General features: G+C 47.6%; 1 protein-coding gene across 11 annotated transcripts in view; it reads right to left on the reverse strand.

Moving 5' to 3' along the window:
* Positions 1-12,268, reverse strand: part of TRIP12 (thyroid hormone receptor interactor 12) — a 1,008,257-nt gene that overhangs the window by 37,940 nt on the left and 958,049 nt on the right. The gene's annotated exons all lie outside the window — the stretch shown is intronic.

Here is a 12,268-nt window from a genome sequence, read left to right on the forward strand (position 1 = left end):
CAGAGGAAAAAGAAACCAAAAATTAGCAAATAATTGTGCTTACAATCGGAAGTGATGGTAATGAGCAACCTGCATAAACTTTGATATCCATCACAAATCACATTATTGAAGATTAATAACCATTTAATTCTTCCTATTGCTGGTCGCTTATGCAGATTCCTTGTATGAAACAATCCCAAAATAGCTCTGCGAGAAGGAGGGCTGAGAAATACCTACAATTAGTAATATGAGAAAGCTTTGAAGTACAACTGCAGCAAATTGAGATGGAGGGTCAAAATGGCAGTTTTGACCAACTTCAATCCTTCGCATATAACAAATTTGAAGATTTTGTAATATACACATGGGCATTTCTCTCTGTTGGCTTCACTAATTAATTTTGCAACACATTTTGCTGAATGGGTGAACTGCTTCTGCATGCGCATACTATTCTGCAATAATATGTCAGGACAGCGACAGCTCTTCCTCAATGGAGGGGGACCGTTGCCCCACTGGCTCAGAGCCAGCAGCTAAAAAAGAAAAACCTTTTTTTCATCATTTTATTTTTCAGTTGCTGGTTAGCCAGCGTGTGTACGGCAGGGATGGGGTCACAGGAAGGAGTGGTTGGTGCACTTCTAATTGAACATGTCTGTTTGACCAGCTGTCTTAGGCAGGCCAAACGGACATGCAGGCCAAACAGACATGCGCAGTTAGGTTTCTCCAACCTGGCTGGTCGGAGAAATGGCAGAGTCTTGCAGTGCCTGAGCAGAGTGCCAAACCAGCCCTCTCAGGCCAATACTAGCGCTGCTCTCATAGTATAGTATTTTAAATTCTTTTATTTCAACCCTCCCCCACACAGCTGATGCTGCCCTGCCACCCCACTGCATATTGTCAGCATTTTGTTCATCTGTGGTATTTCTTTCTCCTAAAAACAATCTATGAACCATCACTTTGGGATAAGGTGAGAAACTGATGTGGATGTCAGTACTGGCACCACAAGAATATGAGGCGCATTTGGGACTCAGTGAGGACACAGACTCTAGTTCAGGAGTGGTTCCAGACTTTGATCTCAAGACTGTATTGGTCCAAACTAATGCCTAAATGTGGTCAATTGACAACAGTGGCATAGGTCAGTAGTTCTTAACCTGTAGCCCGAACCTCCCAGAGTCCATGACGCCTACTCACACGGTCCGCAACTGTTCAGAAAATTAAATAATATTCACAAATTAATAAAGTGTGCAAATAATAAAATGTTTAAATGGGTAAATGTGAAGGAATTTGAAAGTGGAGGTGAAAAGGAAAATGCGACTTGCCTAGTAAGCATCTGTTCTTGGCATGTAGAGCTGTAGATTCACATGCTTTGCATACTCCTGCCATCTAGTGTTGGGTCTGGATGTTAGCAAGTTGTTTTTCTTGGAAGAAGTCTTTCCAGTCACAAGGTAGGGGACTCCTCCTTTCGGTGATGGTGCGCATGGGCTTCAACTCCATTGTTAGATTGTTTTCCCGCAGAGGGTGAGAATGGAGTTAGTAAGAGTAGAATAAAGATGTCCATGCGTATGTATCCAAGTAAGATAATACTGCAACAGGTACCCGGGGAGGTTGGTGGGCAAATGTTAATCTACAGCTCTACATGGCAAGAGCAGATGCTTACTGGGTAAGTAGCATTTTCCGTTCGAGGCACGTGAGCTGTAGATCAAATGCTTTGCATAGACTATAGAGCAGTAATCCCCCAAAGCGGCGGCTAACCTGTAGCTCTTGCAGTTGTTTGAAAAAGTGTACAAAGACCTGCCTGGCCTACATTAGCTTGTTGTCTGGCTAACACGTCTACACAATAGTGTTTTGTAAATGTGTGTGGTTTAGACCATGTTGCAGCTTTACAGATGTCAGCTATAGGGATGTTTCTTAAAAAAGCTATAGATTCCCCAAGTTTGCGGGTGGAATGGGCTCTAGGGGAAATTGGTAAAGTCCTTGTTGCTTTTGCATAGCATGTCTGAATACATTTAACCACCCACTGTGGTGGATTTTGAAATGGGATTGCCTTTGTGTGGTGGAGCAAAAGCAACGAAGAGTTGTTTAGTGTTACGAAAAGGTTTTGTCCAGAGTTTCCAAACCACAAGTGGAATGAGTGGGAGAGGCGGAAAAGCGTAGGCAAATATCCCTGACCAGTTCATCCATAGTGTATTGCCTTTGGATAATGGGTGTGGATACCTGGAGGCAAAGCTTGGGCATTTTGGTGTCTGGCGAATAGATCTATGTTTGGGAAGCCCCAGATCTGAAAGAGCTAGAGGAGAAATGGAGGGTGAAGTTCCCACTATAAATCTGTTGTCTTTGCCTGCTGAGCAGATCTGAGATCTGATGGTTTACTCCTGGGAGGTGTTCCGCAAGGAGATACATTTTGTGATGTATAGCCAACCTCCAAATGGCTTGCGCAAAGTGTGGCAGTTGGAGAGTGTGCCCCCGTTTCTGTATGTAATACATGGCTGTCATGTTGTTGGTGCGTATCAGGACACCTTTGCCTACAAGGTGAGTCTAGAAGACTTTGAGTGCTACAAATACTGCTAGCAGCGCTAGATTTATGTGAAGTTTCTTTTGCTTTTGACTCCACAGGCCTTGAACTGTGAGAGTTTGGAGATGAGCTCCCCAACCAGTGAGCAATGCGTCTGCTGTTAGCACTATCCGTGGAACAGGGTCAATGAAGTGGCGCCCTTGGAATATGTTTTGTGGATTCCACCACTTGCAGAGAGCGACGAGTGCTGCCGTCCACCAACACTAAATCTGACAATTGACCCTGACATTGATTCCACTCACGTACTAAACATTCCTAAAGGGGACGCATTTGAAGTCTTGCATGGGGAACTGTCATAATGCAAGGCACCATCATTCCTAGTAGCTGCATAAATACTCGAGTTGGTAATGAGGGGTCGGGCTGAAACTGGAAATTTAGAGCCTGAATATTGCAGAGCCTGCCAGGATTGGGACAGCCTAGAGCTTTCTGGGTTTCGAGAGTGGCTCCCAAGTAAGTTTGTGTGTTGGAGGGTTGAAGATGGGACTTCAACAGATTTAACTGTGAACCTCAGATCGTGCATTGATTGTACTGTTCTCTGAGTGTGCTGTAGACACACTGTGAGAGAACTGGCTTTGATGAGCCAGTCATCCAAGTATGGGAAGATGCGAGTAGGTTGTCTTCGCAGGTGACCAGCGACTACTGCCAGGCATTTGGTGAGTTCTCTGGGAGCAGTGGTGACTCTAATGGAAGCACTTTGAACTGGTAAGGTTGTAGAGCTACCACAAATCTGAGATGCTTGCGGTGAGCAGGGTATATTGGAATATGCGTCCTTTGCCTAAAGTAGACAGAATATCGCCTTGTAAAAGGAGCGGGAGGACTTGGAGTGTCATCATGTGAAAATTATCTCATTTAATATAGAGATGTAGGTTTCCGAGGTCTAGGATAGGCGTGAGAGTAGTCCTTTGGGTATGAGAAATTATAGGGAGAGTGGGGTCTGCAATCCTATGGTCACCCCAGATTTTTGCTTTTTGCTTCACTGATTTATGACTTTCCCTGGCTGTGGGCCTGCTAATCAGACCCACAGCCTAGCTGTTCTCTCTCTAAATTGACAACCATGTACCCTAGGTGCATTTACCAATTGGTACTGGGCCACCTTATCAGTCCCTGTACAGTATACCTTAGGTATCCAGGGCATAGGTGTACCCAGGGCCTACCAGGGGCTGAAGCATGTATTATGCCACCCCTGGCTGGCCATCTAAAACTGACAACTGGCTGCATGACAGCTGGGGCAAGGTGGTGTAATCACCCTTTGCTATAGATATAGTATACCTATATCTAACCCTAAAATGGACACATATATTCCTATCAGTCACTCCTATGGAAGGCCTTATCAATCCTGAAGGCAGAGTGCTTGGAATTATGTGAGATGGTGCTCTGGCATGAGCTGAGCCCGTTTGCAGCTTGCGGAACCAAGTCCTAATAGCTGTTCCATGATAACGCTATACCATATACTCTTAAGTGCATTATCAACCTCGCGGTTAAATGCTAACTCTGGTATAACATTATCAAAACAGGTCGAGTAAGGTGTCATACGATTTGGAATACTACCCCCTCGCCAATTCTGGCGACGGGGGTAGCATTCCACCCTTCTAGAGGGACACGACATGTATGTAACTGTGAACCCCGGTTAAAGTTAACTCGAGCCTCAGCATCACAAAATGGATGCTGCCACCACAGATACAAGTCTGACCTCCTGCTGCTGGGAGTCCTTCCAGCGAGGATGGCTTGGACAAAGGGTTTCCTGCCTTGGGACGTGCTAGCACCACCCCAGACAGGATTTTGTGTATTGAGGTAGGGAGGCCTGAAAGGAATGAGACATGCCTGGGGCACACAAGGTGCCCTGTGCATACACCGGTTCAAACCAGTTGCTGGGGCATCCCAGCCCCAGCTCTGGCGGGAAACCGGACAAAGGATAGGGGGTGTAGCCACCCCCCTTCCTGGTCCCACCCAGGGGAGGGACCTAGTCAGTAGTGCATCCCCCTTTAGGAGAATAAAGGTAGGAGCTGGTCCCATTCCAAATTAGATTATCCTAAACTATTCAACAAGAAGACACTCTGGCCTTCGACCTTCTGCTCCACAGAAGACTGAAGAATCTCCCTTGTGGACAAGGAGTGTCCACCCTGCAACTGCAGGCACCATCAAGCGTCCAGCGGCTTCACTTTGTCGTCTTCCCTCGAGGATCCAGACTTCAGAGCCCGACGAGACCCGGATTCCCAGACCTCTCCGACCTCAACTCACATCTGTAGCAAAGCTGAGACCCGTGGGTGCGACGAGACACTTGGGACCGGCCATCTTGAACGAACCTGCACTTCGCTTCCAGCACGACTCCCGAGGTAAACTCGACCAAGTGCTTTGGGGACTGAGAAGCCCCAGCCCCAAGCAACCCCTGCACCGAAGATCAGCCCTCCAGCATCCACGAGATCTGCGTGGGGCCCTTCTGCTTGTTTGCTGCTCGACGCGTTGTCTGGTCACTTGCCGGCTGGCTAGTGGCCTCCTAGACGATGAATCTTTGAATCTTTGCTGCTGGTCTGGTTGCTCCAGACTGGCCATTGCTCCCTCCTGAAAGAGGGGCACCCCAGATTCTCTTAGTCCGCACCAGACGCTTTCTTCACTCAGGCGCTTTACAAATGGCTTTAAATTAAATTAAACTCACCGCGTGGGTTGCCTTTGCCAAGGCCTGTTGAGTCCAATCCCGGATCCGACACTGCTGACAGCGAGAGCCTGCGTGGGACAGCTCGTGCCTCCATCCTGGTCGTCGAAGACACCTCCTGGTCCACGTGGCTGCAGAGTCAAACGTCCACTCTTCACCTGATCGCGACGACGACATCTGGTTCCTTCCTGGTTCCACTCCAGTCACTGGCTAGTGACTGTGAACATTGTCCCCTCTGCTTTCAGGTCTCCTTCTTCAACAATCCACCCTTGGATTGCACCGGACATCTTCCTCCTGGTCGCCTGCAGCATCTTTTCTTTCAGGCTCCATTGACTTCAATGCGAGAACCCGACGCACTTTGACACCTATACACCCGCAGCCCGTGGGTGAGGTAACGAGAGCATTTCGGTGCTCAAGGGTAGTTTAACTGTCCTAGTGTCCAGTTCCACAGTCGTTTTAGTCCTACCTAGTCAGGATTGTCCGTACTCACCTTTAACTTGAACTGTACTGTCCATAGACGTTGTTACGCATCTCGCGTGTGAGTTCACACTCTGCACACGCGTTCCGTGGGCTTCCTATTACTTACCTGAAGTTAGTATAGCGTGGTCCCATCGATCCTACAGCCTCTGGACAGCTCCATGCCTTTTACTGACTCTCACATTCCACTTACTTAGTATATGGTTTGTCGTGCCCCTAGGGCACCATTGTAATTTTGTGCGACTTGTAGTGTTTTGCGTAAGAGATTGTCATGTGCTTAGCCCTCTGACCTCATAAAGAGTTCAGAGGTGTTGTTATTAATAAATATACTGTTTATTTTCATAACAACCTGTGTGGTGTCCTTTCATCTGGTATTCAAGGGGTTATATTGTGGTAAAACAGCTGGCTTCACATGCCAAAAGAGTTTAGCCTAAGACTGCTTTGTCCATGCTACCATTAGGATAGCTGGTCTATAAGGTTGACTTACAACCAATCACCATAAGGGTTGTTTGGACTGATATATGATGCTCACTAGTTCTAGTGATCACCTTGTATCAGGCCAACTTCTCACAGGGAGTATACGTCAGACCCTTGATATTGTAATGGTACGGGCTTCATAGCTCCCTTTTGCAGTAGAGAGTAAACCTCTTGTTTGAGAAGGTGCAGATGCTCTGATGAAATTTTGTGATCAAGGAGGAATATTTCAGGGATTGTCGGAAAGCTCCAGGCAATAACTTGATTGGATAATTTGTAGGATCCATTTGTCTGAAGTTATTGTATTCCAGAAGGGAAGAAATTGAGAGACGTCCCCAGTCAGGTGTGGAATGATCGGGGGGAAGAGGAGACAAGTCACTGTTTGTTGGCTGCAGGGGAAATACGGGTTATGTTACCTTTACCTCTTCCTTTGCCATTATTGCCACAAAATCCTCCTCTAAAGTAAACTCTTGAAGAGGGTGATTGATTGTTGCCTCTATACGGATTAGAGGTGTTGCCTGTGGATATATTCTTTGAAACACCCCCCCTTGCAGAAGAAGCTGCGAAAGAAACTCAGATTGTGTGGGGCCTGCAAAGCTCCCATTGATTTTGCGACATCTGTGTTTCTCTTCATTTTCTCTAAAGGGTTGTCTACCACCGGTCCAAATAGGTTTTCATTATCAAAGGGTATGTTTAAAATAGAGGCCTGGACTTCAGATTTGAACCCTGAAAATTCTGAGCGAGGCGTGCCTGCCTAAAAGAACACTGGGGTTAACAGCGCGAGCAGCAGTGTCAGCTGTGTGTAAAGCGCACCTAATGGAAGTGTTGGAAATTAGTTTAGCTTCCTGAATTAAGTCATGCTCCTTAGTTTTGTGTCATCCGGCAAGAACTGGAGCAATTGTTCCAATTTGTCATAGTGAGCCCTGTTATGTCCCGCTAAAAGAGCCGGGGTGTTGGCAATACACCACTGATTGGAGGCCTGAGCAGCTACTCTTTTGCCAGAGGCATCTATACGTTTGGATTCCTTATCAGGATGAGGGGCATCTCCTTTTGTTGTGAGTTCGCCCTTTTGTGAGCGTTAGAAACCACTAAGTAGTCTAAGGGAACTTGACCTTTGATGTAGACTGGGTCTGTAGGTGGAGGTTTATATTTCTTATCTGCCCTTGGTGGTAGAATTCTCGTATGCAGCGGGTCCTTAAAAATGTAGTCTGTGTGTTTAAGCATACCCTTAAGCATGGGCAGCATATGAGTTGCTCTTTGAGAAGAACTTAAAGTCTCAAAGAGGAATTCCTCTTCAAGAGCCTCTTTGTGAAGCTGAACCCTATTTATTAATGGTATGTACCCTACATTGTGGAGTGGTGTTTGAAGGGTATATTTCTGGGTCATTATCAGTGTTGGGATCTGTATCATCAGTCCATGGAACAGGACTATTGTCATCTGGTGCATGCCCATCCCAATCATCCTGGTGGTCAGGTGACTGTGGTTGTGGTGAATTTGTAGGTGTAATCAGCAAATTTGGGTCAAGTGGGGAGGAGGTGTAAGAGGAGGAGGAGAAGAATTAGTATACATTTTTCTTTTTAAGGGGAATGTGGCAAGCTTCCTCAGTTTCTGGCTAGCATTTACCTGGCAGTTTTGCATGAATATGCCCAGTCTTAGGGTTAATAACAAGTTCTTTCTGTTTCGGGTCCGTGTTGGAAGGCAGGATATTGAAACTAAGCTTGTTGGATGGAGGAGGAGCTGTTTTTTCTTTCAATGCCAGAATCTGAAGATTTAGATGTCGTGCCAAAGGGATAGTCACAAGGGCGTGTTTGGATTTCGACACCAAAGGTTTCGGTTCGGTGCCCAAATGGGGCTGATTCGGTCCTGAGCAGGAAGGCTTTGGTGTGTGTTTCGGTGCAGAGCCCGAAGGCAGGGCGTTCAAAATGTGTCCTCTGTGCCGACCTTGGCCCGAAAGCAGAGGAGGCCCCGGAGCCTTTTTCTTGGGGTATATTTTGGGGCAGGGGAGCATCAGTACTCACGGTACACTGACCCTGTGGTACATCTTCAATATCCGAATCGTCTTCCAACACAGAGATGTGATGTTGTTGTTCTTCCTCGGCTCCTTGTGCATTGAGGAACTCGTGGTCGGAATCTTATCCGAAGAGATTCGGAGCTGAGCCGCTATATTGCTGGTGCATTTCGTGACGCAGAGCCCAAAGGTCACGGAGCGGCGTCTTGGAACTAAAAGATTGGCATGCGTTGCAGTCCTGTTCGTTATGTTCCCGGGACAGCATGTTGCATACTTCGTACAAATCGTTGCGCGGATACTTGGCGCGGCACCCGGGACAGTATTTAAACAGAGTATGTTCCATGGACTGCAAGCTGACCAGACGCGGCTAGGCCCAACTGCCTTCCACAAAGTTTTCAATTGAAGATTTCTGAGTTGATACGATACGCGGAGATGGGAAACTCGATCGAATCACAATATCGTAGAGGGTAATGGATTGCGCACTGAGGGTAACCAGCAAAACAGTGTTGAACTGGAGCGCCGCAATTCACGTTCGAACCAGATGATGGAAAAAACCAATCTAACAATGGAGTCGATGCCCATGAGCTCTATTACCGAAAGGAGAAGTCACCTACCTCGTGACTGGAAAGACTTCTTCCAAGAAAAACAACTTGCAAACATCCGGACCCAACACTAGATGGCAGGAGTATGCAAAGCATGTGATCTATAGCTCACATACTTCGAACATTAAAAAAGTATTCTCAGATTAACTCATGTGAGCAGTGCAAGTGCATCAAACAGACTATAGTATGGACGATGAGTGGCTTCAATTGAAGTAGAAAGGTCCATTCGTCCCATTAAAGTTAAGACTTTTTATTTGTTTGTGAATTAAAGAACAAGTTACTTACCTTCAGTAACGATGTATCTGTAAGAGACGTACATTAGTTCTAGATTCCTTACCTTAGAATGAGCCCATGGCATCCGACTGGATCCAGAGAAATTTTTTCATAGCAGTACCCATGCACGTCGGTAGGTGGCGTCGGTCGACTCCGCGTTAGTCGTCGTGGGGACGGCGTCGCTGTGTCTACTTAGATGCTGCCCCTGCACGCGGACGTTAGTTCTGACAACTTTCCACGTCAGAGGTGCAGAGCCATGCAAGACACTGGCAACTGGTGCACAAAACTAGGACCCTGTAAGAGAGTACATATCCCTAGATGTCAGTTTGCAGAACGGGGAGGATGGGTCGGGCGGGAAGGAATCTAAAACTAATGTACGTCTCTTACAGTTACATCTTTACCGAAGGTAAGTAACTAGTTCATCTGAAAGAGACCATTAGTTATAGATTTCTAACCTTATAATAGATACCCCAACAAGACCATTAGGTATTGATTCCTTACCTGAGACTAGATATCCCAGCAATACCAATCTGGGAGCTAGGTCTGCAAACTAAGTTCAACCAGGACAGAACAGCAGAAAAAGCAGTCTCTCCGGACTTGGCTGTCCAGGCAGCAATGCTTAGTAAACGTGTGCAGGGATGCCCACGTGGCTGCCCGGCAGAATTCAACCAGAAGAACTAGACATACCAAAGCAATAGTAGCTGCTGTCGCCCTGGTAGAGTGGGCGCGCAGTCCTACTGGAGGTTCCTTTTTAGCCAAAGAATAACAGATCTTAATGCATAGGACAACACATCGAGAGATTGTACATTTGTGCACTGCCCGACCTTTCTTGGCGCCCACATAACCCACAAAGAGTTGATCGTCCACCTGGAAGTCTTTAGTGCAGTCTAGGTAGAAAGACACCTCACGTTTTGGGTACAGACGGTGGAGTCTCTCCTCCTCTTTGGAAGGGTGTGGAGGAGGGGAAAAGGTGGGCAATGTGATGGTCTGACCTATGTGAAAAGAGGTAACCACTTTGGGCAGAAACGAGGGCCTAGTATGAAGGACTACTTTGTCCGAGTGGACAGGCAAGAAAGGGGAGTCTGGAAGATCAGGCTTGAAGCTCACTCACTCTGCAAGAAGAGGTGATGGCAAGAAAGAAAGCAGTCTTTAAAGTAAGGCAACAAAGAGGACAATTATGTAGTGGCTCAAAGGGAGCACATATTAGATAAGTGAGGACAAGATTCAAGTCCCATTGAGGTATTACGAAACGGAGGAGGAAAGAGTAATGCCTTTCAGAAATCTGTTAACCATAGGGGACTTGAAAAGAGAAGGCTGAACAGGAAGGCGAAGAAAGGCCGAAATGGCCGAAAGATAGCCCTTAAGAGTGCCCAGAGCAGAGCCCTTTTAGGGCAAAGAAAGAATGAAGTGTAAAACCTCTGAAATAAGGGGATCCACAGCCTTTGCTGAGCACCATGCCACAAATTTGTTCCATCTACAGGAGTATACAGTTTTAGTGGAGGAATGCCTGGCAGCCAAGGTTACATTACAGACTTCGGGAGGAAGGTAGAAAGCGGTCAACAGTTGCGATTCAATCTTCACATAAGGAGGTGGAGACTGGACAGGTTCGGGTGGAGGACCGCTCCGTGCTGCTGCGACAAAAGATCTTCCGGAAGAGGCAGTCTGATTGGAGGATCGATGGCCATGCTCAAGAGCTTGGGGTACCAGGCTCTTTGTGCCCAGTTCAGAGCCACAAGAATGACTTGGTCGGTTGTGCTTGATCCTCTTCAGCACTCTGGTTAAGGCGGTACAGGAGGCAGCTATTCCACTCGCGACGAAAGGCGTCGCCGAGCGAGTGTCGCCTCGGAAACTCAAATGCACAGAGCTGCTGACATTGCACGTTCTCTTCGGTGGCGAATAGATCTAACCAAGGCTCTCCCCACTGCTGAAAGAGACCTTGCGCCACCTCAGAGTGAAGATTCCATTTGTGATCCATCATGGACCGGAGGCTGAGTTCGTCCTCCCTTGCGTTCAGGGAACCTGTCAGGTGTTGAACCACCAGGGACATGCCCTGATGTTCCAGCCATGTTCTAAGGCAAAGTGCCTCTTGACATAGGATCCATGACCCCACCCAGCCCTGTTTGTTGCAGTACCACATGGAGGTGGTGTTGTCCGTGAACACCTGCACTCCCCTACCTGCGACAGAGGGAAGGAATCCCTTCAGTGCAAGATGAACCACCCGGAGGCTTCTGATCTCCACCTCCTCCCATCCCAGAAGTGACACGTCCGTCACTTCTGTCAACTCTGGTTGAGAAAGGTAAAGTGGTTTTGCCGCGAACCCAATCCTGGTTTGTGAGCCACCACTGCAACTGACTTGATCTGGACGAAATCCGAAAGATTCCTCTGATGCTGCGTTGACTGGAACTTCAGGTGCCACTGCGGAGACCACATATGCCACCTGGCAAGAACAACCAGCAGGATACAGGAGGCCATGAGGTCCAGCAGCCTCAGGGTCATTCTCACCGAAATTGGGGGTAGAGGCTGAAACATCGGTATCATAGCCCAAATATCCCGGACTCGCTGCTCGAGAGGATAGACCCGAAACTGCGCTGTGTCCAGAACCATTCCGATGAAAAGGAGCTTCTGAGAGGGAATAAGGTGCGACTTTGGCACGATGATGGTAAACCCCAACGAATGCAGGAGGGCTGCCATAGTTTGGAGGTGGGAAACGACAGCCTGGGGCGAGCCCACCTTCCACAGCCAGTCGTCGAGATAGGGGAAGACCGGAATCACTGATCTGGCAGATGAACTGTGACCACCGCCATCACTTTCGTGAAAACCCGAGGGGTGATGGTAAGGCCAAAGGGAATCACATTAAACTGAAGATGTTCGTGGCCTACGTGAACCCTAGGTAACACCGGTGGGCAGTCAAGACGGGGATATGAAATTAAGCATCCTGCAAGTCCAATGCTACCATCCAGTCTCCAGAGTCGTAGGCAGACAAGACCTGAGCCAAGGTTAACATCTTGAACATCTCCTTTCGGAGGAAGCGGTTGATGTCCCCGAGGTTAAAGATAGGACGCAGGCCTTTGTCCTTCTTGGGTACCAGAAAGTAGTGGGAGTAGCAACCATGGCCTACTTCTGGCACAAGGACGCGTTCAATAGCTCCATTGACCAAGAAAGCTGTAACTTCCTGGTAGAGAAGGGCCAAATAATCCTACAAACATACGATGGAGTGTAGGTGGCATTGAGGAAGGTGTAGT

This window comes from Lissotriton helveticus, chromosome 11 (genome assembly GCF_964261635.1).
Source record: "Lissotriton helveticus chromosome 11, aLisHel1.1, whole genome shotgun sequence".
Lineage (NCBI taxonomy): Eukaryota > Metazoa > Chordata > Amphibia > Caudata > Salamandridae > Lissotriton > Lissotriton helveticus.